Genomic DNA, 26,988 nt, shown 5'->3' with positions numbered 1-26,988 from the left:
AGAGACCCTGGCAAAGGTGGGTTTTGGAGGGACCCAGCTGTGCTTTCAGGCTGCCATGCAGTGGGTGACCTCACACGCACACCTGTGGGGCCTGTGCTGCTTTGTGCCTGGAGCTTCTAGCTCAGTTTCCCACCACGGTCTACCTTCAGGTCTGCAGGTGCGCTGGGGCTCCATTTCCCTACTTCTTAGGAATCAGAACCTCTGGTGGCATGTGCCCAACTTTGAGGGGAGCAGGCATTCATGGCCCACTCCATTGGGCAGGGCCTCACCACACCACCTCTTCTCAAGTCTACTTTTCTCTAGTTCAGGGACTCAGGGACAGACAGTACAGTGAATCTACCAGCTAATCAGGTGCACAGCTGGAATCAAAATCCAGTCCCACTTTATTGATGGCACTCAAAGTTTTGGAATAATTATCTTGGGGATCTCCCCTCACCCTGGTAGAGTGAGGAAGAAATAAGCTCTTTTCATGAACCAAACACAAAGGCCCAAAGACGACCTGTGAGCTCTCCTCATATGTGGAGTGGTTGCTCATTGGGGTGGGGTTGTGGGTGGGGCCAGTTCCTAGGGAACGTCCCTCTCAGTGGGCTTGTGGCTGGTGCTCAGCATGTTCTGTCTTCAGCCTCAGCCTCTGCTGAAGATCTTGAACAAGAGGAAGGATACTGTGTGGCATCTGACACCACATTTTCTAAAAGAACTTCTGAAAACCAAAGAAAAAAGACAATAGAAAAATGGACAAACAATATAAACAGGAAATTCAAAGCCACAGGACACCAAATAATCAAGACCCATAGGAGAGCCCAACCTCACTAATAATAAGGGACATGTCATTACACAATAGTTACTGCTTTATATCTTGCAGATTAGCAAAGTTTAAAGGGCCTGGCAATGTTGGTGAGGTCATGGGGCAGTAGGGATGCTTCTCTGTTGAACTTACTGCTCACTGGTAGAATCACTGTGGAGAGAGCATTTAGCCATAATGCTCATAGCTGTTCTAGGCACATAGCCTAAAGAAGCTCTTATTCATGCAAATAAGGGCATGTGCATAAGAATATTTATTGATGTGTTATTTGTAACTGTGGAATTTTGGAAGCAGACTAAATATGTCCGTGGATAGGAGTACAGAGAAGCTGTGTACATCCCCCAAATCCACTATTATCTGCAGTTTAAAAAGAATGAGCTTCAGATACATGTATGAACATGGGTAAACTTCAAGCCATGCTGATAAAAAGTTTCAGAATAATATGCACAATATTTATATTAGTTATATATAGCAAAATATAACATACAAAACAGAATCTAAGATTGTCTCACAAGGTTACTTGTGAGTTTATCATAGTCTTATTCACTTCCAGCTTTAATGTAGGATGCTTTTGTTACCTTATTCTGGGCTCAAGCTTTTGGGAACAGCTTATATCTGAAACATCAAAGGCCATTGATTCTATGTCCCAAATAAAAGCCTGCTATTGGCTTGAATGACAATAACAGACTTTTATTATTGACAACAGTAATAAAATTGATGCCTATTGCTTGATGCTGTGTCTCAGCTAGACCTGGCTTTCTATATAGGCAGTTACCTACCCAGTAACATTTTAGAGATGCTGGAAAGTTGTGTTGCTCTAAAACATCTCTGGGGGAGACCAGTCTACTACTACATACATTTCTAGAATTAAAATTTTAAAATAGTTAATGTATGCAATCAGCAAGAGTATTTTATTAATGTCTCCAACAGCTTCATTCACACACTTGCAAGGGTACATTTATTTGATTGCATTTCAATTTGATGGCTGAGATAGAAAGGAGACAAAATGGAAGCTTTGTTATAGGAAAGGAGTACAGAATTGACATTTAGTGCGGGCTGCTGTGAGAAGAAGGCATAAGTGGGCACCACTCTGGGGATGATGTTACAATGTTCTTTGGACAAAAGGACAAGGAAGGACAACGTTGAATGAATGCAGGTGTTTTGTCTAAACATATAAACAAGTCACAGCAAACTACACTCGGCATCATGAAATGGTGCTGCTGACCACTATAGGGATTCATGTTTTGTTGAGCATTTAGTATGTGCCAGGCAGTGGCTGTACAAGCCTTTACAAGAACCTTCTGAGGTATATTTTGCACATGCCTATATATCAGGCTTTAGAGAGTTTTGATCGCTTTCCCTAGTACTCCATAGTATTTGAACCCAGGGCTGGCTGACTCCAAAATTCAATAAGCCATAGTGCCCCTAAGTGACAGTTTCCCTCCTACTCTATAGTTTATTCCCGGAGAATGTGTAAGTTTGTAATAGACTACACTTTGGGTATGAGCAGTACATTTTCTCACCCTTCCTTTGATTCCACTAGGAAGCTTCCTGTGTGCATTTGGCTCCTGTGAGTCCATGCCCAGGCTTGGTCAACCCTAACATGGTACAGCTTGCACAGTTTGTAGGCAGCTTTGCAACACAGGATAGATGAACCTAAATCCTCGGAGATTCTTTTCAGCTGGATTAGGTGGGAAAAATTGTCTCTCTCTTGCTCCCTCTCCTACTCTGTCTCTGAAATGTGGGTATAGCTTTGCTAGTAGCAGTCTTTCCTTCCACAAGGATAGATTTTGTTAGCGTCAAGAATGAATCATGTCAAAAGTGAAGAGTCAAGAGATAAGCAGAATCAGAGAAGGAAAGAGAGACCAAGAGAGATCTGTGACATTGTTTGAGTCCCTGGATCCTGTCATGCCTGAATTCCTTGGAACTCTGAAGTTTAGGAGTTAACTATTTCTCATTTCTGCTTAAATTTGGTTTCTGTTTCTCACAATGGAAATAATCCTAACAAATACAAGCCTCAATATGTTAGTCTTTTCCGGCAGACTTCTTTCTGATTGATATCACCGTAGCAATGTGAATTTTTCTATGAAATCATGTAAGTTTCTCTCCTTGGAAAAGAGATTAAAAAGCCATACTAGGTTTGGGGTTCCTATCATAAGTGTGTTTGGGTATAAATTATACAATGGCTCAAAAGTAACATGAAAAATTTATTTTTGGGGGCAGTGCACACTTAGGGCATGAAATCCGGCGCCTCAGTCCACTGCTGGGATGCCACTGGTGGCCATCATCTCCTCCCAGGCTCCACATCTGAGCCTTGTACAGAGCGATGTCATTGCAGACCCTGCAGTGGTTCAGCCTGCGATCTGGGCATTCTGGGTTGAGGGAGGGCCCTGAGTCCCATGCACTTTCCTGGTTTTCGGTCTGTGTCTGGGTCCCTCTTCCTTGGTCCCTGGGCAGCGTGGTGAATGAGATTCGGAAACCTGGCGTCTCCAGGCTCCTCCAGGTTACCATGCCAAGACATGGGCTTCCTGGTGATCTGTGGACCTCGTGGAGGGGTTCACGTGATACCGCGCATAGACGTTCTGGGCTGGTAGCCCTTTGAGGTACAGCTCCTGCAAGATCTGGTTCTGACGGACCTCATCCTGGATCACCTTCTCCCTGGGGTGTCCCGCCATGGCCTTGGCATTGCTCCATCGGGTTCGATGCGCTCTCTGCTCCCTTGTGCCTCTCTCCCTGGCCCCGGGCTTCTGCCTTCTCCAGGCAACGGTGTCCCACACGGTCTCCAGGCTACAGCACTCCCACAGCCCCAGCTCCTGGCGACCCAGCCCTTACCCCAACCGCCCGTGGACACCTCCAGGAAAGGGCTTCCTGTCACGGGACAGACCCGGAGGTCATGGGCATGTGGTTAGGCCTCACCTTGGCCAGTCGTTTCTCTCCCAGCGAGCAGAGGCGCTGCTTCCTCGTGCTCTCCCTTCTCTGTCTCGGGCCTGTAGTTTGCTCCGTGGTTCCAGACCAAGGCCCACGGGGAAGCCATTGCCAAATGCAGAGGCTGGCCCGGCTGGCTGAGCAGGCAGCGGAGGCCGAGGGTGGGTGTCCGTGGTCCTGCGTCCCCGTGTCCACAGCCAGGCCGCGGGGACCCCAGGGTCCGCTCCTTCGTTGCCCGAGCACGGCACCTGCAGGGGCCCCTCCGTGGGGTCGTGGATCGTCAGGGCCGCGTGGGTGGCTGGGTGGGGGCGGGCTGCAGGCAGGCTCTAAAAGCAGGGGCTGGGCGGGGGCGTGGGGGGATAGGGAGGGACGTAGTGGAAGTTGGGGCCCCAACGGACATGCGGGCGGCAGATGCAGCGCTTATGAAGATTCAGGCAGGAAGAGCTCGGCAGGGCGATGCCCACGACGGGGTAGTGGACGGGGACGAATTGGTTCAGAGACGGGTAGCAGATGGGGCAGAAGGACGAGTAGGTGGGATGGAACAGGAGCGTAGTCTGCGGGTCCAGAAACGGGGGACGGATGGGAGGAAAGAAGAGCCGACCGCCAGGGCGCTGCAGGGTGGCGCCGAGCGGGCGCCAGGGTTGGGAGGCGGAAAGGCGGGGCAGCTTTCGAGTCATTTTCAGCGAGTGCAGCGCTCCCTCGTGGGAACGGTCGGAGTGCGCGGCGAGCGCGGGGCCTGCGCGGCTTTTATCTCCTCAGGGCGTTCCAGGGCGGAACGTGCTTTGTGACCTGCGCCCCCCGTGAAGCCGGGAGCCCCTCGCGAGTTGGGGCCCCATCTCAGGGTTTAGGAGCGAACGGGGAAATGGAAGACAGAGGAAATGGGGGGACATAGCAACCCCTATTCTTGTACCCTGTAGTTTTGCCCTCAGTAGGCAAAGGCTGATCAGAGGGCTAGGATACAGTTAGAGGCCGGGGGCCTGGGGGAGCGGCTCTGAGCAGGATCTGGGAAAAGGGGACGAAGTCAGTGCCCCAGGCGCCTTCCCTTAAGACAGCGCAGCGTTCAAAGCCCTTCAGTCCTTCACATCACTGCGGGAACATGCGCAATTAGACATGCTAGGTCCATTTTACCCATGGGACAGGAAGGACCAGAGAGGGAACCTCCATAGGCTGGCGGTGGGTGACAAAGCAGGTGGGGCTAGAACTTGGGTCAGGAGAGGGCAGGTAGGAGGGAAGGCAAAATGCCCCAAGCGCGCACCAGCGGCCTTGCCTCTCCTGCATGTCTGGACGGGCTCCTGCAGGGGGCGCGTCAGAGCAGACCTGGGCGTTTCCTAGCTTACCCTTGGTCCCCGTGTTCCTTGGTTTGAAGCTTTACTCTTTAAAATACTTTTTAAAAATCTTTAAATATTTATTTTATTTCATTTTAGATTCCTGGGTACATGTGCATGTTTGTTACATGGATATATTGCATAATGGTGAGGATTTGGCTTCTAGGGTACCCATCACCAAAATATGAACATTGTACCCAACAGGTATTTTTTATCCCTCACTACCATCCCACCCTCCTCCATTTTGGAGTCCCCAATGTCTGTTACTTCCATCTTTATGTTCATATGTAGTCATTGTTTAGCTCTCACTTTTAAGTGAGAACATGCAGTATTGTACTTTCTGTTTCTGAGTTATTTTACTTAGTATGATGGCCTCCAGCTCCATGATGTTGCTTCAACGGACATGATTTCATTCTTTTTTATGGCTATATAGTATTCCTTACCATATTTTCTTTATCCAATCAACTGTGGCTGGACATTTAGGTTGGTTCCATGATTTTGCTATTGTGAATAGTGCTGCAATAAACATCTGAGTACAAGTGTCTTTTTTAATGTAATGATTTCATTTCCTTTGGGTAGATTCCCAATAGTAGGATTGCTGCGTCAAATGGTAGTTCTATTTTTAGTTAATTGAGAAATCTCCACACTGTTTTCCATAGAAGTTGAACTAATTTACATCCCCACCAACAGTGTATAAGCGTTCCTTTTTCTCTGTGTCCTTGCGTTGTTTTTTTGACTTTTTATTAACAGCCATTCTGACTGGTGCAAGATGATATCATTGTGGTTTTAATTGGCATATCTCTGATGACGAGTGATGTTGAGCATTTTTTCATGTGTTTTTTGGCCGAGAAACAACTTTTAATGTATCTACTTGGCATAACCTAGCCAGACAAATGCTTTCTATAGTTATGAAAGCGGAATTAAATTTGAACCAATAAATGTCATAATCCTCTACTACTCCATCACTTCTCCCCACTCCTAGACACACAAGCTTTAGGAATAAGTGAAAGAGTGAGGGCTGATCCCTAATGAGGCAGTGTGGAGCAGATGGGCTATCAGTGGGTCTCTTCAGGCGATTGGCTGGTGCTAGAGAGGAAGGGCACACCCAGGAAGGGACTGGGGCTGTCACTGGTACACTTGGGTTGTTCCGATGGTGCTTCAAAACACAAGAACAAGCCAAGCAACCACACAAATGGGGGCTAAGCACAGCCATGCTTTGGGTTAAGCCGGCATATTGTCATCAAAGACCTCTCCACCTTTCTCTGTCCTGAAGAAGGTTGCCCAGATTGTGAGCACAGCCCGTCCTGGTTCCATTTGGGGAGTTTGGGATGCTTAGAAAATTTCCTTTTCATACCTGACATGCCCAAATAAAGAGAGATCTCTTTCTTTTTCTCTTTTTAAAAGGCCTGATTTAAAGACTGCTTAAATCAACATAGATGAATTAGATAAGTCATTATGCAACAATGCCTTTTCCATAATGACTCAATTTCTGAACATGGTGTGACTTGGTGGGTTGCGTTTTGCTCTGGTTGTTCTAAGGAGGGGAGCTTAGGGCAATGACCTGGGACAGCTCTAAGATTTTGCCTTTTCTTTTAGCTGGAACCATGTGCTAGAACTATCAGAGTATGACCAAGTTTTCCTTTTTTGCTTGGTTTGACATTGCTGCCTAAGATAAGACATACAGTACAGGCTGCAGAAACACACAAAAATTCTGCTGATAATACACACTTGTTTCTATGGCCAGGAAGCCCCGATTTGCTCACCTCCTCACCACCATGACCAGGTGTGAATTCACAGGTAAAAGGGCAAGTTTGTTTACTCCTAGTTGCTCTTGAATAGAGAGTTGACTTTTTCACCCCCTTGGCTTGTAACTGCTGAGTTCACTAATAAACCCTTCCTTTTAAAATGGGGGAAAATAAAACTAATGAGAAAATATCGTAGGAGATAAAGAAGAATCATAAGAACCCATTGTGGAAGTTCAAAAAGAAACCGTTGAAGGTCTAAAAGCTCAGAAAAATATTTAGATCACTGATGCTATAATAGATTTAAGTAAAACAGACAGGGGCCACAAAGGGTAACATTCTAGAATATTTTGAACAATAAAATTTAGTGTAAGCCACTTGAGGGCACCCTTTCTGCTCTGCATATCTCAATAGAGGCTCTACTTATAAACGCTTTTTAAAATCTCTGGGCTTTCAATTTCTTTATGCCAATTTTCAAACAGATTATTGAAATCTGACTGAAGAATAAGCTTATAAACATCCCTAGTAATATATCCAAATTGTGTTTAAAAAGTATTTTTGAGTTGAGATCAATAAACTGGTTTGAAGTCTAAGGTTTCAAACATAAGTAAGACATGAATCTTGAAAATAACTCAATTAAGAAATAAGTAGAAAAGATTTCAACATAAGGCAATAAAAGATACCCTCCTTCCACAGCGAAATATCACCTTCAACCAAAGTTTCTTTTTCTTGAATCAATTTTATTATGTTTAATTTTCATATTGTGTAGGAAGGGCAAGGGAAATGGGGCATGGGAGGTCAGAGAGAACTTTCTGGAGAATGTGATCCCCACATAAAGGAATGTCGGCTGGAAACGGTGGATGGGGTGGAGGTGGATGTGGCCGAAGACCTTGTCTCACACGAAGAAGAAGCATAAAATCATGAGAAGTGTTCAGAGCCCCACAAAGACTTCAATTTCTCAAAACATGAAGTCAAGAATGAAGGGGGGACTAGAAGGTGGAGGTTGGGGTGAAGAACTCAAGAACGAGGAGAGAGGGAAGGGTGTGGGAGCCTTGAACAGGCACAGCTGGAGAAAGACTTAGTGGTATTACATTTTTAAATATTTCTCTGCTCATAAATACTTGAAAAAAAACTTGAAAATGCAAAAAGCACAAAGAAGTCATCCCCAATCCTGGAATACAGGCATAAACACAGACTATTTTTATTTTATAATGTATTTTAACATCTGACAATACCAGCCACCTTTATCGTTATACTTTTGTCTACACTTTCTTGACTCTTTTTGTTCATTCATTAGTGTCTTAAGTTTCTATTGGTATTTTGATTTTAATTGTTTTGAATTTATGCTAACTTACAATTTTATGCCTCTCTAGAAACAGGTACTATCTCTTAATACAATATTTCTCTAATATCTCTTAATATAACAGTACTTTTTCACATAGATCCTGGCTTAAGTTTCTTTAAAATTTCTTCTCAGAAATTGTTTTGTTGTTGCTATTGGGAATGTTTTTTTCCATTTTTTTTTCTCATAGTTACTTCCAGGCTGATGAAATCCTGGTTTTTCTACTTTTATTTTAACTTGTCAACTGCTGTTTATTTTATTTTATTGGCAGATTTATTTTGTTTATATAGACAATCATAACCGGAAATAGTAATAAACTTGTCTTTTTCTTTCCATTATTTGTGGTGTTTGTTTCTTTTTTCTGTCTAATTTTTAGACTGTCTAAAATTTTGCTTAATAGGAATGAGAGGGGACATCTCTATGGTTTTACTCTTAGCTATGATGTTGGCTGTTTTTATTTTCTTTAAAAATTTTAATTATTTTACATTTAAATTGTTTTAAATTAAATGATCTTCTAGGCTTAGTTGACTAAAAGCTTTAAATTTTGAAAATTTGTATTGAATTTTGTCATAGGAGTCTTCGGCATATATTAAGATGATTATATGATTTTTCTTCTTTGACTTTTTGGTATGATGAAGCATATTGATACATTTCCTGATATTAAGCCATCTTTGAATTCCTGAGTATACAGTGTACTTATATTTGTTAATGTGCTTCATTTATCTAATTTTATTTGTAATTTTCATTTATATTTGCAAATGAAATTACGAATGAATCTTTACATTTACTAACTCTGTCCTGTAGAAATTATGCTGGCTTGCCAGGTGTGGTGACTCACACCTGTAATCCCAGCACTTTGGGAGGCTGAGGTGGGTGGATCTCCTGAGGTCAGGAGTTCAAGACCAGCCTGGCCAACATGGTGAAACCCCATCTCTACTAAACAAAACAAAACAAAAACAACAAAGAAACAACAAAAACAAAGTAGCCAGGCATGGTGGCAGGCACCTGTAATCCCAGCTACTTGGGAGGCTGAGACAGGAAAATCGCTTGAACCCAGGAGGTGAACGTTGCAGTGAGCTGAGAAAGCACCATTGCACTCCAGCCTAGGTGACAAGAGTGAAACTCTGTCTCAAAAAAAAAAAAAAAAAAAAAAAGAAAAGAAATTATGCTGGCTTTATAAAGCAAATTACACACCTTTTCATCTTTTAATAAGCTCTGGCAGTGTTAATATAGGCTGGAAATTATTTCTTCTTTACAGATGTGAAGGCAATTATCTGAGTCAGGTACTACTTTGGTGATTATTCTTAAATTATATTTGTTATTTCTGACACATTTATTTATTTGATTCTTTTTTATTTCTTTAATAATAAATAAAAGTTTGGTAATTTACTCTTATCTAGAAATAATGCACATACAATTTTCTAATTAATTACTATATGGAGATATAATCTTTCTAAAAGCAGTTAATGTTCTGAATGTATATTGTTCTTTGTTTCATCTCTAACTTTGTTTACTTTCACTTTCACTTCTCCCTCCTGTGACTTAACTAGGCAGAGATGCCTATTTTACTGTCTACCCTCTATTCCACTTGAATTTATCAATGCAAACATTTTCTCTTAACCAATTAATTTTATCTTTAAGTCCTTCTCCCTCTTTTTTTTCAAGTTTATTTGTGACTCTCATGATTGTTTTCTAAATTCTCAGGATAAGTACTTAGCAACTTCATTCAAATACTTTATTTTTTTTTAAGAATTAAACAATTGCCCTCCCAGTACAGCTTTGGCTGTATTCCAGAAGTTTGCTATGCAGCATTCTTCTGGGTATTTTATTAATATTGAGATACTTAAGTTTTGATTTTTGATTTTTGAGTTTCATTTTAAACAATGTTGTTGCCTTTCTTTTTTCCTAGCGGTTCAGTTTGTTTGCATGTAACATTGTTAATTATTTCTAGCTATATTTCATCGTAATCAGAAAACAGAGTCTTTACCAATCATAATATAATGTTAAGTAACCTCTTGGCATAACTACTGTACTTCTACTGGCATTAGAAGCAAGATGATAATTTTCCTATTATAACTTTAGTGTCCAATTTCCACATTCTCACATTTCTTTACTCACCAATTGTTAACTGTACGGGACAATGTTGAGCCAAGCATGACGGGGACATAATTGAGGACTGCAGTTAATGTGCTGTTGCCAGAGAGCAAATGTAAAAGGGATCTTCACCATTAGCCTGTCTCACCCTTTGCCCCTCCCCGCTTAGGGGCTGGTAAGGGTACTGTCACCTCAGGGGCAAGAGATGATGAGGATTTGGGCTATAGGTGTTGAGGATTTGGGACTCTGTTGTAAGTAGAAGCTGGCTAGGATGGCTGAGGGTTCAATCTCCTTGGTGGAAGACCCAGGGAGACTGTGGCAGTGAGGGGTGAGTCTCAGGGAGGTGAGTTGCTACCCATACAAGCAAAGCTGCTTCTGGAGGGCACACTCAGGATATCACAGAGGAGGCTGGGGTCCCCGTCTTGGTGTCTGGAATGAGCACTGGGTCAGGAGCTGATCGAGTGTATGCCTCTGTCTGCCCTGGTCTCGCTGGCCATTAGCAATGCCACTATGTGGAGTCACTCTCTTTCCTTAGGGCAATCAACACTTTTTCCCTTTTTCCCCTAAACCTACCCTTCTAAGGAAGACACTGTTGGTGCTTCAGAGGTGGTGTGACTTTCTAAATGAGGATGGCCTCTCAAGAAAACACGTGTGATTTTTTATCCTAACTTATCTTACATCATAGTAGAAACTTCTCTCATTTTAAAGGACTGCTGCTAGCACACAAACTCAAGTTCAATTTCTGGGTAGGGTCCCTCTGGTAGGGTCACTCATTACAAAAGAATAAAGAAATATTTCCTGCATCTTTATTTTCTCTTATGTTGGGGCCACAACAAAATAATCACATTTATGCCTTTAAGCTTCTAACTGCACCCTAGTTGATTTACTATTTGTATATTCTTCTCTAATATTGTCTGTGCCTGTTTAACCATCTCTGAGCACTCTTTTCCTAAAATGTACATTCCTACACAAAGCCAATATCCCATTGCCTATTAAAAAGTATCCAAAATTTATTGAGAAGAATGTCATTTGCATTTAAAAAGTCAACTCCTTGCCTGGCAATCTAAGACCCTTCTCCCTTATCCTGCTCATAATTCTACTGTCTATCATTAGTTCTTTTCAGCTAATCATGCTCCAGGGGACATGATGACATTTGGCAACTGGAGATCAGTTTCATGGAGGTCGGGTCCTGTTACATATCCCACAATGTGCAGAACAGCTGCCGCCCACAACAAAGAAGTGCCAGGCCCCAATGTCAATAGTTCTGAGGCTGAGAAGACCTGCTCTAGACAATGAGGGAAAGGGATGCCCTCAGAACCACCTGGGGGATTCCCACCAAATGATTCTGATGTGCCCCATTCCTGGTTTAGCATAACTGTCCTGGAACAGAGTAAGATCATCTCCTGAATGAAGTTACTCTCGTTTCTCCAAACACCATTAACTGCTCTTTCCTTTGGCTTAATTATATCACTGTAGAATGGTTTCCAGGAATGGCAATTTTCTTTATTCTCTCCTACATGCACACTCTTTCCATTGGAGGGTCTCCTTTGGGAAGATTAAGTGATGTGAGAATCATGCAGAGCACCTGCCTCATCACCCAGAGTGTGAGATCCTCCATGAAAGGGAGTCTACTCTCCTTCCTTTTTCTGTAGTTTAAGCACTTTGGAATCTGAGGCCATGCCTCATGCAACTCACAGCAATGCAGGAAGGCACTCATCTACAGAGTTACCCAGTGAGTCATTCATACTAAAGTAATATCTCTTTTCATTTCACCATCAGGAGTAGTAATGTGGATTCAGTAACAGGCAAGTAACACTCTCAAAACCACAAGTATCTCCTGAGAGCAGCAAATAACAGAGTTAAAAACTTTCCTTTCTGAGAACATTGCCTTTCTCAGAAACGAAGGTGCTAAAATCACTTTTTCTTGTAAAGTGGTGATTGGAAGTAACCATTGATCACAAATGCTAATTCAGCTTCTCTAAAAGACATGTCGTCTCAGACATGGCCTCTAGGCTATTGTACCCTTCCTCTCACCAAACACACATGCAGGTAATCCTCTCCATGTGCTCAAGTCTGGAGAAATGGCATATCTCACAAGTTTACACCTTTTCTTTAACCTGAAATAAATGTAACCTGAAATCAACACAAAATCCAACCATGTCTTACTGTTATTCACTAAAGGTTTTTAGAACCACAAGATTACAGTATTTTGTGGTTACTGGGAGATATTTTCATTTCTTTTTCACAAAAAGACCCAGTTATTTGACTGGTACCATCAGGGTTGACTTTTGTGTAAAATTGTGTTTTAGTGTCTCTTACACCCCACACATACATAGTTAATTTATCAGGGTCCTTGTTATTATCTCCTCTTCTTTGTAAAGTTAGACTAAAAATATACAAGTTTTGAAATGAACAAATGGCTGTGAATTGATTGGCTGAGAATGGTTTCTTCATGGAATAGAAGAAAGACAAGCGCTCTTTTCACTCTGTGTTCTTAAACAGTCTTCATGCTTAGAATATGATTTTAAATTTAAATACCTAGTTCTCCTATCCATAATTAACTTGAAATGATTACTACTTAATTTTCTACCTGAATACATCATTTTCTTTTCCTTTATCTTTTGGATACATTTTTATTTGTGTACCTTCCATGGGTCAATTTAGGAAAGTTATGTACCTTCTTTGGCTCTTAGTTTCCTCAAATCTAGAGTGAGGGGTTTTGACTACATTAGTGGTTCTCAAACCTGACTGCACAGAATAATTAACTGAGGAGCTTAAGGAAATACATAATGCCCAGTTGATTCTGAGTGAGACCCAAGGGGCAGATCAACTCTTAGATTATTTCCAACCTTAAAATTCTGTGCTCTGACAATACCCATTTTGGCGAGGCTGGTGAAATTGGCGAGCCATTGATCTCAAATGGAATGGTTAGCTTGATGATTCCAAGGGCCCGTTTCATTACAGGTATCAAAAAATCTTTAAAAAGTGCCTAACTTTGGGCCAGGCATGGTGGCTCGCACCTGTAATCCCAGCACTTTGGGAGCCTAAGGCAGGAGGATTGCTTGAGCCCAGGAGTTCGAGACCAGCCTGAGCAATATAGTGGGACCCTGTCTCTACAAAAAGTTTAAAAATTAACCAGATGTGATGGAGCCCGGGGTATCAAGGCTATAGTGAGCCATGATTGCACCACTGCACTCCAACCTGGGTGACAGACAGCGTGATACCCTGTCACAAAAAAAAAAAAAAAAAAAGAAAGAAAGAAAAAGAAAAAGAAAGAAAAGAAAACAACACCCAATTTTTGACCCTGCAGTTCTACTTCTAGGCATTTATTCTTAAGAGATTATTAATGGTGTGCCAGATATCTAGTTATAATTATGTTGACTCCAGTGTTATATAAAACAGAAAAAATGAAATTCAGGTAATATTTAAATAAATTATGGTACAAGCATACAATAAAATATGATGCAGACATTAAAATAATGTTAAAGAAAAGTATTTATGTCATGAGAAACTATAGTATAACACATGAAAAAGTTGGTAATTTATTTTAAAAATTAAATAATATGGCCAGGCACAGTGGCTCATGCCTGTAATCCCTGCACTTTAGGAGGCCAAGGCGGGCAGATCACCTGAGGTCAAGAGTTTGAGACCAGCTTGGCCAACATGATGAGACCCCATCTCTACTAAAAATACAAAAAAATTAGCCGGCTGTGGTGGCATGCGCCTGTAATCCCAACTACTCGGGAGGCTGAGGTGGAAGAATCTCTTGAACCTGGGAGGCGGAGGTTGCAGTAAGCCAAGATCACACCACTGCACTCCAACTGGGACAGCAAGAGTGAAACTCCATCTAAAAATATATATATATATATATATATATATATATATATATATATATATATATATAGAATAACATTTGTAAGGTTATAGAGCAAAATGATGACAAAGGTTTGAGTGGTGGGATTACAAGTAATTTTGATTTCTCTCTTTTTTGGTTATGTTTTCTATGATGACTATTATTGCTTTAATTAGGGTTATTTTAAAATCATTCTCTAATCTAGCTCCTTCTAGATATGCATGTTTAAGCCTTAAACTCTTCTCTACACCTTTGTGTCCCAAACTGCACCGTTATAGTGCTTAGCTACAATCCCAGGTTTACAAGAAGCACTGAACTCAAACCAGCAAACATGGGTGGGCTCCACTCAGGGTCCTGACCTAAGGTCATCCAACACAAATGGAGGAGGCAGATTCCTTATCAAAAGTACAATCCAAGACAAACTGACATAAGTGCTCTATAAATATGTAACCAGGATGCAGGACTCAAAGGGAAGTCCCAAGCCAGGAGGAATGCACAGAGCCCTCCCAAACCAAGTGACATCGGAGAATGAGAAGGTTTCCCCTGGCAGAGAATGGGAGGACAAAGGGCTGTAGAGATAATGGGAACATAAACACTGATTTCTTGATGTACACAGCATATTTGGGAAAAATAGAAGATTTGGGCCTGAGTGTCAAGTATGAGGATAAAATGCATGTGTTGAAGAAGAAATCTGGGGAAGTCCCAGCCCTTACTGTACCTTTGTGTGAAAAGAAAGGTACCTCCTTTGCAGAGAAAAGTACCTCCTTCTCTGAGCAGACTCAAGCTCAGCCCAGGTCGTGGGACGGACTTAGTGATTGGAGGATGGGTTGGGTTTTAGTTGCCACTTGCTCCATCAGCTGGACACACTCCTGCAGTGTACAAACTGAACAACGGTTCCTACCACAATGCTGTGAGGTAAGGATACAGAGCTCAAAGAAGGTAAATAATTTGCCCATATTTTGAGCAAGGACATGCATCCAGAGTGAAGACTCTTAAGCAATGAATGTGGACATGATTCCATGGGCTGTGGGAACCATTGCTGGTTATTGAGGAGGAAATGAAATTGAATGCACTAAGACTAGGGCACACATGGAGAATAAACAGGAAGCTATTGAACGCTCCTGGTGAGACATGATGAGACCTGAATTTGGACAGTGGTAGTGAGTAATGAAAGAAGTGAAGAAGTGTGATGGATATGTTGTAGGTAGCATGAGTGAATTTGCAGGTGAGGTGAAGTGAGGAGGGGGAGAAGGAAGACTGGCTTGATATGGGTCTTGAAGCCATCGGCATTTGCTGATAGTTGAAATTATGAGAATTTATGAGAGTCTCTAGAAAGAGAAGGAAAGACAGATCCTTAGAAAATGCCTACATTTAAGAGGAATCAGTGAATGAACCCAAAAATAGCAATCAGAGTGATGGAAGGGACACAAAGAAGAAAGTCGGGTGTCATGGAGGCCAAGAGTAGAGTGTCAAAGAGGAAGTGGTCAAAGTGTCAAATGGCACCAGTGTAGAACAGATGAGAGCTGAGAAGATTTCATTAGCAAGTCAGTCAGAAGGCAATCCGTTACCTTCAATGAGCAGTTCAAACCCCAAGGTTCCAGGGGGTAGGGGGGTGGTGGGGGCGGTGAAGGCTGGAGTAGAGCTCTTTTGTAAGAATTTGGGTAGAGAAAGGAAGGAGAGAGGTAGGGCAGTGGTTTCATAGGAAAGTGAAGATCAGGGAAGGCTTTAGTTATAGGGGCATGTGTGTCTAGAACATGCTTAGAGAGCGAGTGATACAGACATCACTATCTGAAGCTGATAGATACAGACGTCAGAACTGAGACATAGAAGAACCCTTTGAAAGGTGAGACTGCATTGGGAGCTGGGAGGATTGAGAAATCAAACCTAGAACACAAGTGGAGGGGCTGAGTTTGGAAAAGAGGCATGCTTTTCTTAGGAAGGAGGAGTGGGGATGAGGGAGGAGATGGGTGAAGGTTCTGGGAAATGTTGAGTTGTGCAAGAGAGGTGGTGATGGTGCACCAGCAAGAGTCCCTTTTGTCAATGGTTAGGAAATGAAAGCAGTGGCTTATAGCAACGGACATGATCATGCATTTTCACATCTGAGCCAAATAGAACATCTGAAAAGATGCTGTTGGAATGGAAAGGAAAGAAGCTTTGGGTGAGTAGAAGGGTCAATCAGAAGAACTCTGACTGCAGTTGAATAACTTGAGGTTGTTAGATTTGTGAGGAGAAAAGTCATCTTTATCTTATTCACCATTCCATTCCCGTGATATAACACAGTGCCTCGCCAGAGCAGATGTTCAATAAATATTTGTTTAATGGATGTCTTCTGTACTTCTGCTAATCAGTAAAATGAGGTAAATTTCACCAGCACATATTTCGTACCCAATGGAGAAAACAAAATTAGGGAAAGAGAAGACAGGGGCCATCAGAAAGGCAGGGTCATTTTGCTGTTGATGCTGGTTAACATCCCCCCTTATCACTTTCAAGTGATAAAAGAGGGAGATATGTCACCCTGGGTTCAAAGACATTTTCCACTTCAGTCCTTTTGTCAGTTTCCTGTTCTCAAACCTGTCCACCAAGCTCAGTGCAGTCCATCATATGCACAGACAATTTCTGTTACTTGGTGGTGGGGGTGCATGACTAGCACGGGCTACCTTGGGCTGGGATGAAGCATGGGCAGGGGACCTCCCACCAGCTCAGCAGACCTGTGAGGCCCATCCATAGCCCCAGTCCTGGGACTGCTCTTCATTAGGGGCTGCCCTTGAGTATCCTCTTTGCAAAATAAGATTTTTCTCTTTTAGTTTTCAGTTCACCTTTAATTTCTATCCTGTAATTCTATACCTATCTATTCTCTTTGGTATCATCACTGCTCCTCCACTCAACCCCCATTTCTTTTCTGGCCTTTGAAGCATGAAGACTTTTCCCTTGCCTGGGGTCTACACTGGCTTGTGGTCGAAACATTTGCCCCAGGGACCCATGGCTTCACCAAGGTAGCTGATGTTCCCTGGAGCTCATCTTACATGAAAATATGTGAATCTCATTTCCATAAGGGGTATTCTCACCCTTGTTCAGTTTTCCTGTGCTGAGTTACACATTTCCAAAATGACTTTTAGGGCATGATTCTCCTGATTGAATTTCCTGGGAGGCCCCACTGATACTCTTCTAGCAAGTGAGTGATTCTCCCAGCCCCTTTTCTTAATGCCAGGCTGGATGTCTCTCCGGCATTCTCTGGACTCACACCTCCACCCCCAGCCCTCTGCATACTTTTGAACTCCTTTCAGGTCATCAGCTTTTCTGTTCCATCTTGATGGCTACATTTTAGAATTTCCTATGTGTCTTAGAATGGAAAAAAACAATGGCTGATTTTTTTACTTGTTTTTCTGAAAAGCAATCATTATATACAGATTATGGCACCCACAAATGACAGTGTTCAACACAAAGACATGTGTAAGAATTCCTCTGTATTTGAGGTCAGAGTGTCTTGCAATTTTAATAAGGAGGCTGGTGACTTCCAGGTGGTGGAAGCTCATTTAATGGGTCATGTCACTCACTCTGTGAGTCTTTTTCCTCTCCTAGTTCCATAAAGCAGCAGGCTAGAGAGAAGCGATTCACGTAGTTGGTGAAGACATTACATTTTTATGGTGCTGCTGGGTATGAGAGTTTGTGCAGCTTGGTTAGAATAAGGTGAGGCCAGGTGCGGTGGCTCATGCCTGTAATCCCAGCACTTTGGGAGGCCGAGGTGGGTGGATTATGAGGTCAAGAGATCGAGACCATCCTGGCCAACATGGTAAAATCCTGTCTCTGCTAAAAATACAAAAAATTAGCCAGGCATGATGGTGTGCGCCTGTAGTCCCAGCTACTTGGGAGGCTGAGGCAGGAGAATTGCTTGAACCCGGGAGGCAGAGGCTGCAGTGAGCTGAGATCACGCCACTGCACTCCAGCCTGGTGACAAAGCGAGACTCCGTTTCAAAGAAAAAAAAAAAAAGAATAAGGTAAATTGGGCCAAGGAAACCACAGACATGCCGGTTGTAGTGTTGTGTTAGTGGAAACTCAAAATGTTGAAAGAACATTCTTTGCCTGTCCTCATGGTGGACTTAAAACCCACACCTCTCTCTGTATGGTACATAAATGTAGACTACCAGTGACTACTGTCCTCCTTGCCACAAATAAGACTGAAAAGGCATTACTGTCAGTGGGAGAGGCCAGTATGTGACAGTTCATCCTATCTTGTGACACAGAGATCCCTGTCTGTATTAACCCACTCAGGCTGCCATAACAAAATACCACAGTCTTTGTTGTGTAAATAACAGTTTGGTTTCTCCTGAGGCCTCTCTCCTTGGCTTGCAGACAGCTGCCTTCTTGCTGTGTCCTCATGTTGTCTTTCCTCTGTGTGTTCCCATCCCTAGTGTCTTGCCCTCTTATGAGGACACAAGTCCTATTGGGTTAGGATTCATCCACATAAGCTTATTTTACCTTACTTACATCTTGAAAGGCACTATCTCCAGATACATTCATATCCATATATACCGGGGGTTAGGATTCCAACATGTGAACTTGGCGGGGACACAGTTCAGTCCTCACACTGCCCTTAGTGGAATCAAGAGTGTAGGCCTAAGTAGCAGAGTGGCACAGAGGAAAAACACCAGCCCCACAACCCAGTGGTCATGGCATTGAAAACATTCTCTCCCATGACTCTGCCTTATCTTGAGGACATTCTGTGAAGTGAAATAAGCTGGTAACAAAAAGACAAATACCATATGATTCCATTTGCGTGAGGTCCCTAGAGTAGTCAGATTCAGAGATAGGAAATAGAATGGTGGGTGCCTGGGCCAGTGGGGTGTATAAGGAATGGACGTTACTGTTCAATGGATGCAGAGTTTCAGTTTAGGAAAATGAAAAAGTTTTAGACATGGATGGTGGTGATGGTTGCACAACAGTGTGAATGTACTTAATGCTACTGAGCTGTACACTTACAAATGGTTAAGAGGGTCAATTTTATATTATGTGTATTAGTCCTCACAAATTTTTGAAAAGGTTACGAGCTGCGGAATCAGACCTGAGTTTTAGCTCTTTGTCTTCCTTCAACAATATGCACAACTCTTTATTTTTCTCTAGTAAGCCTCAGGTTTTTGAACTGCAAAATGGGAATAATGTTTCCTCCCTGGGGACTAAAGGAGATTGTGAAGCTAAGATGTTTGGTAAAGTCTTTTGTCATATAACTAGCATTTGGCCAATGATAACTAATAATAGTAACAATGATAGAAGAAGAGAAAATGCAGGGTTCCAGCAGATGATGGCATTTGCTTTTGAGTGTTTTGTCTCTTCATGGGGTCAAAGTAAACTGGAACCTTGCCTGGGCTCAGAGAACTAGGATCAGCCTCCTTGTCACATCAGGGGCCCCTGGGACTAAGACTAAGAGTCTCCGGCAAAACTTCAAGGGAGGCTTTTCAGCACTCTCAAAAGAGTATGTTGCTTAATCATGCAGGCAGTAAATCCAAGAACATGCGGGAAGAGTTTGACAGTCCTGGATGACACTCTAGCTGCATTCTGGTCTCTCTGCTTCCGGCTTCCACAACTGCTCACTGGGTCCTCTGCTGGCTCCAAGGCCAGTCCTGCCAGGCCACAGTACGTGACGAACTTGGCCTCCTGCTGGGACATGTTGTCTGCCAGTACAGTGGGTTTTGAGGCCCCTGATCTGGGCCCATGGAAGCTTCAAAGTCCTGGCTCTCTCCACAACTTCCTTTTCCCTCTTCCCTTGCCATGGTGGGCCACCTTCTGAGCCCTGAGCTGCCTCAGTATCCCAGGTCTTGGCTGTGGACTGTTACTGCCACCCTGCCCACAGTTTCTAAGAGCCAGCCCAGAGCCTGACACAATTCACTCAGTAAGGAGTTTATTGGGATATTAAGAAATGCAAATGTTCTTGATAAGAATGCAACCCAGAACTTCCACTTGATACTAGAGGAGTGGCTTTCAAACACTGGTGCAGAGCAGAATTAAGCATCTTTGGGTCTTTTTCCTCCTTCCCATATGAGGTTAGGTCCTGATAGAGGGTGTTTGGTGGATCCTGAGAGGAAACTGTCCTGGGGAAGGCAAGGTGGGAGAAGGGCTGGATAGCTGGACTGGGCTGGGCTGTTCCTGAGAACATATTGCCGTGGGGTTCCTTCTTTATTGTGGGCACCACCCTTTAATGCCCTACTGCTCCTCCAGGGCTCCAGCCATGGCATGCCTCCTGAGAAGTCCAGGTGGGCCCTGGTCCCTGCCCTGGGGTCAGGCGTCCTTCCCCTACCCCCATCCACGCAGGCCCAGCTCAGTTTTGCAAAGGTTACAGCTCCAGTGACTAGCGAGGACTGCTAATGGTGCAACTGCCTTGGGGACACCATGGGAGGCTGCATTTGGGAATGATCCCTGAATGCCTCCCCCATGGCCCTGACAGTTCCTTGCACCATGTGTGGGGCAACCTTTATAGGCCCTCCAGCCTCCTGAGCTCCTTGGCTCAAGAGCAACTAAGCCCAGCATAGTTAGAAGAAAAGCCTCCTCCCAGCCCTGCTGACCTCCATTCACAGGGGCACGGAGGGTCCCTTGGGCTTGGAGTAAGATGGTTGCTCCTGCCTCCAAGCCTTCTGTGAGGGGTCTGACTCCTACTCTCCTTCCCCTGCTCTCACGCCGTCACCACCATGGTCTTCATTGAGACCTCAAGTCTAAGCTTATGATCCCTTTTATCCCTGGAATGCCATGCACCCCCGGATCACCCCTCATCTCCCACTCATTACATTACCCTGCTCTCAAAATCTCCGTAACACTCTGGAAATACACAATTCCATTTCTGTCCTCCTTCCCTCCCTCATTCTCAGAAACCTTCTCCAGTTTCTCAAGAACTCACCCTGCATCCTGGCAAAATCCTCTGCATCTCACACTCTTCTGTGCACAATTTCCCTTTTGCTGGGTCTTCCCTGGATGCTGTGCCCTGCTGCCCTCTCAGAAGGGCTTTTTTCCCCAGTCCTCCCATCACGGGGGCTGGGGGTGCTGCTGATGTTTTCCCTGCTGCTTTTGGTCACAGATGAGTCTCCTGACATTGGGCAGCGGCACCCCAGCCCCACTCTGCCTGGCATTGCTCCTCTTCAGCTCTCAAAGGCTCTGGCCCTGGGTCACGGCCACCCCACTTGACATTCACTCTGCTTGTCGACTTCAAAAGCCACATAGATGATCCCCTTCATGTGACCTCTGTCCTGTGCCCTCAGCCAGTGATCTCACCCTCCATCCGGTCTCAGGCAGGCCCTGGATCTCCACAACCTCTGCCATCATCTCAGCTTCCAGCCTTGCTCTCTTCTACCTCTGTCTCTTTCCCTCCTGGCCCTTTCCTCTGCTACCTCAACTCCAACAGTCAACAGAAAATCCTCTGACCCACACATCTCTTCACGGTCCTTCCCCATTTCATGTTTTCAAGTGAAATTCCATTCTCCTAAACCCCCGTTGCACAAACCCCAACTCCCTCACCTGTGTCTTGCTTTCTGCTGCCCCTGGCTGAGATATCACCTGGTGATACCCAATTCCCACCTCCATGTCTGCAGCTTCGTGGCTGGTGGGCCTGGAGGGAACCACGCATTCACCCTGAGGGTCGTAACTTCAAGTTCATGCTCACGGACCTCCAGGGCATCCCTGCTGTGGCATGACTGACCTCCTGCATGGACTGAATTCTTTTTCGCTCCCACCATCCTAGAGGATGAATTCACTACCACTCTTTCTCTCTTTTCAAACTGCCAGCACCTCCTCCCATCCTCATCCTGAGCTGATGACCTTCTGAGAAAGCAGAAGCCACTGGAAAAGTGCTTCTGCAAACTCCCTCCAGCATCTGCACCAGCTCCCAGCATCTGCACCAGCTCCCAGCATCTGCGCGCCCTTGCTCAGCCTTCTCATCGCTTACCAAGGATGGTCCAAGCACATTTCTGCCCAGGCTCAGCTCTTCCCTTGTGCACTAGATTGAGGCCCTGCTCACCTGCTCCAGCACTTCTCCCTTGCCTCTGGGGCATCCTCTTGAGTGAACACATTGATTGCCATTTCTTCCACTAAAAGCAAACATTGCTTTCTGTTCCTATTCCCTACCAGATTTTCCTTCATTTCTTTCTTATCCTTTACAACAAAATTCCCTGAAATAGTTCTATTTACTCATTATCTTTAATTCCTCTCCCCCTACATTTTCTTGAAACCACTCTAAACAGGCTTTCATTCCTACCATTCCAGAAACACTAACTTCTCAAGTTTCCCATGGTATGGTGTTGCTAAATCCAGTGATTTATTCCCAGTCCTCATCCTGCTGGCTGATAGCATTTAATGTGGCTGGTCATTCCTTCCTCTTTAAAAGATTCCTTACTTTGTTTTTAGATTCTGCAAACTCCTGGGTTTCTTTCTATCTAACTGATCTCTCTGTCTCCCTTGTTAGTTCCTTTTTTTCCTACCCAACTTCTTAATGTAGGAGGGCTCATTTCTTGTTTCTCTATCTTGGTGATCTCATCTAGTTTCATGACTTTAAATAAAATCAATATGCTTATGATGTCCTTTTTTTTTTTTTTTTTTTTTTTTTTGACACAGAGTCTCACTCTGTCACCCAGGTTGGAGTGGAGTGCAGTGGTGCAATCTCAGCTCACTGCAGCCTCCACCTCCTGGATTCCAGCGATTCTCCTGCCTCAGCCTCCCAGGTAGCTGGGATTACAGGCACACACCACCATGCCCAGCTGATTTTTGTACTTTTAGTAGAGATGGGATTTCACTATGTTGGCCAGGCTGGTCTGGAACTCCTGACCTCAGGTGATCCACCCACCTCGGTCTCCCAAAGTGCTGGGATTACAGCCGTGAGCCACCACCCCTGGCCCTGATGTCCAAATTTATATCTCTTGCCTGTACCTGTCCCCTGAGCTCTAAATAGCCCATTTAACCCACCACTTGGATATTTTAAAAACTCCTCAGACTTAATATATTCCAAATAGAGCCCTATGCCAAATCTCCTCTACCTACAACCTTTATTTTCTCAGTAAATGCCAGTTCCATCCTTTCAGGTGTTCAGGCCTGAGATCTCCCTTTCCTCCTTCTTTCTCACCCAAACCCAATTCAATGACAAATTTCATCAGCTTTACTTTCAAATTATATCCAGAATGTTACCACTTCTTAGGACCCTACCTCTATCGCCCTGGTCCCAATCTGTCCTTCGGATGACATAATAGTTCCCAAATTCCCCCTTTCCATTTTTGACACCCTCCCCAAACCAACCAGCCAGAGGAAACTTTTAAAGACCTGTCTCAGGTTTTAGGTCACACTCCTCAAGACTCCAAAGGCTCCCATCTCTGCTAGAGGAAAAGCTAAATCAAATCCTTACAACAACCAACGAAGCCTTCCCATTGCATCCCCTTCAGCTTCTGATGCAGATCCTACTTGCCCCTCCCTCCCTCTCTCTGCTCCTGCCTCACCTGATTCCTGCCTGCATCCTAAACATGCCAGGGACTTGAACATTCAAGACCTCTGCATCAGCCATTCCTTCTGCCTGGCATGCTCACCTCTAGTCAATTTTTATGATGTGCTTCCTTACATTCTTTGTCCTGCTCAAGTGTCACCTTCTTAGTGAGCTTTTCTCTGGCTCTTTCATCTCAAGTTTGTCATCCACCCTCCTCAGTTTCAACATACACACACTCCTCACTCTTCTTTACTGTTTGACTCATCTCAGCACTCATCATCTTCCATTATTCCATTTTATCTTATTTATTGCCTCTCCACCAATCCATGAGGGGAGGTTTTGTCTCTTTTGAACCCTAGGGTATCATTAATACTTAGAAAAATGCCTGGCCCTCAATAAGATTTGAAGAGTGGACACTTAGATAGATGACTGGATGAATGGATGGATGGGTGGGTGAATGGGCAGGTGGATGGATGTACAGATGGATGGGTGGATGAAGGGACAGGTGGGTGGGTATACAGATAGATGGGTGGATGAAAGGACAGGTGGGTGGATGTAAAGATGGATGGGTGGATGAAAGGATAGGTGGGGGGATGTACAGATGGATGGGTGGGTGAAGGGACAGGTGGGTGGATGTACAGATGGATGGGTGGATGAAGGGACAGATGAACGCATGGACAGATACATGGATGGATGGGTGGATGGATAGACAGACGGACCTTAACTTGCTACCCTTTAGCCAGGTCTGAACTTAATTACCAATATTGTGTTTGAAAATCTGGGCAAAGACCTTGGGACACCGTTTGTACCATGATTAGTGAACATTATCCAACCCTGGATATTACTTGAAATCTTCGAAAGTATCAACACAGAACTTTCTTCAGACTGGAATTATAGGTAGAGTGCTGAAACTAGTTAATACCTTTGTGCCTCTCATCCAAGTTCTTCTTCATCCCAAACTAAATTCCATGTCCCTCTGAGTCACCCACTTTATCCTACTCTCATTCCCATACCTTATTTTGCCCACCAACCCACTCATTCTCCCACTGGTGCCCCCTGGACCAGCCACGTGCACTCTGCTCTCTGGAATCCCTATGGATTGGTTGATTCATGTATTCATTCCATAAATTATTTACTGAGTTACCATTATGTGGTGATACAATAGTGAATGCAGTAAATTCATTTCCTGGTCTCACCGGGCTCATAGCCTAGAAGAAAAGAGATATTCAACAAATATATGAGTGAAGAGTGGCACAATGGGAGACTATCCTGGGTTATTGGAACATACAAAAAAGGAAATGCTTTGAGCCCAGAGAGTTCTTGAGGAAGTCATTTCAGCAGAACCTTGAAGGATCAGTAGGAATTAACTAGTATGGGGTACTTGGGAAGCAGGGCTGAGGGCAGAAGGAACACTTACTGTTCCATTGTTAATGGGCTTCCTTCACCCCTACATTCTTCAGAGAGAACACTCTTGACTTCGCTGAGACCTGCATCTCCTCTGAGGACTTGGTGCCTGCTGCAGGGATTGCTACTTCTGCCCCTTTTTATGCCTCTGAGGCGTGGTTGGAGAGGCCAGCAGTCTTTTTCATTTCATTGTCATTTTCCAAACAGCATGGAACTTTCTGTTTTCACTTTTTCTAAAATTCATTTCCAATCCCTGTGTCCGGCCCACACCACCCTCCATATCTCTGAAATAACTTTGAAAAGTCATTTGCAACTGTATTTATGGCTGATGGAAACTTCCTTGTCCTTTTCAAACTTCACCACTTGGAGGCATTACCATTACTGTACTTACCACCGCCTCTTATACCAGCTCTCTCTGCCCTCTCTTTGTGCTCCTTCCTGTCACATCGGCAATATTTTTACTTGCCTTTGTGGGTACCTTTTCTCCTCTGGCCTCTGAAAAGTTTCTGATCCCAGGGCTCCATTCTTGTCCCTTGTGTTTCTTGCTCTGTTCTCTCCGCCTGAATGACCTCAACTTTAACTGTAGTTTTTGTATATTGACAAAATTTGTATATTGGCAAATTACTAATGAATAGGTCTAGCCTAGAATTTAGCTGACATGTATTTCTAAGGGTATAATGTCAAGGCAGCCCCTTAACATCATCACATTCAAAGCTGAACTCACCATGCCTTTTCCCTTTCCTACCAGGTGTTCCTCCTCCAATATTTGGTATCTCTGGGAATGACTTTTTTATTTTTGTTTTTATTTATTATTATTATTATTATTTTTGAGTTGGAGTCTTGCTCTGTCGCCCAAGCTGGAGTGCAATGGTGCGATCTTGGCTCACTGCAACCTCTGCCTCCCAGGCTCTAGCAATTCTCCTGCCTCAGTCTCCCGAGTAGCTGGGACTAGCAGGTGCACACCACCATGCCCAGCTAATTTTTTGTATTTTAGTAGAGATGGGGTTTCACTGTGTTGCCCCAGGCTGGTCTCAAACTCCTGAGCTCAGGCAATCCACCTGCCTCGGCCTCCCAAAGTGCTAGGATTACAGGCATGAGCCACCACGTCTGGCGGGGAATGATTCTTTACCACCCCAATTTGAGAGCTGTCCTAAACTCTTGCTCTTCTTTCCATTCCAATGCAAAATAAGTAAACGCATCCAACTGATTCTCCTTTCAAGCATAGAAATACAATTTGTTCTTCCTTCCTTCTTTATTCTAACATTCGTTTTCTAAATTCTAGCACTTATCACTTATTGATAGGGTTACTGAGGAAGCCTCCTAACATGGTATCCCAACTTCTTGTTGGTCACTTCTGATCATCTATGCTACTAACATAAAAATCTAGGACCTAAACTGACTCTTGCATTTAATTAGAATGAAGATTGGATTGCATAGGGTTATGGGATAAAAGGAAAACTTGCCTCTATTTCTCTTCCTTCATCTTCATCTCTTTTCTCTATACAAATTCCTATCAACTGCAGTTCCTTGGATCACTATTAATCCTCAAATATTCTTCTGAGTTCTTCCATAGACAAACAAACAATGCCATGGATATGATTTCTGTTAAATACACTTAAAATCAAATTAAAATAAAAAGGTTAAACCTCATTTATATATTTCTCTTCGTTTTAGAAAATCTACCTTTAAAGAATGGTGAGCCATACCTGAACCTGCTAGGATTTTCAATGGGGATCCTGTCCTGCACAAATGTTCAGATGTCCCTCATCCCATTTCCCAACATATTGTTTCCTTCATGTAGCTCTTTGTTTGAAGATCCACAGATTGTGTCGCAATTTTTATCATATAATTTCAACATGTAGTATGATATTTTGTTCTTTTAACAAAACTATGATTTAATTCATCTATTTTTAAAATGTTCTTTTACTGGAAAAACTTTATACATTAATTTTTAATAATTTTTGTTATAATTCATCTGTAAGATCATCTTTGCTTTATACATGATTCTGAATGTAAAATATCTCATAATCTCTTATAGTATTAGGTCAATGTGTTA

General features: G+C 43.6%; 1 pseudogene; it reads right to left on the bottom strand.

Annotated features, from left to right (window-relative positions):
• Nucleotides 1-1,942: 1,942 nt before the first annotated feature.
• Nucleotides 1,943-3,477, bottom strand: LOC100974468 (cilia- and flagella-associated protein 144-like; annotated as a pseudogene).
• Nucleotides 3,478-26,988: the final 23,511 nt, after the last annotated feature.

This window comes from Pan paniscus, chromosome 12 (genome assembly GCF_029289425.2).
Source record: "Pan paniscus chromosome 12, NHGRI_mPanPan1-v2.0_pri, whole genome shotgun sequence".
NCBI classification, from domain to species: domain Eukaryota; kingdom Metazoa; phylum Chordata; class Mammalia; order Primates; family Hominidae; genus Pan; species Pan paniscus.
The sequence above is the reverse complement of the archived record's forward strand: the minus strand, read 5'-3'. Positions and strand labels throughout refer to the sequence as shown.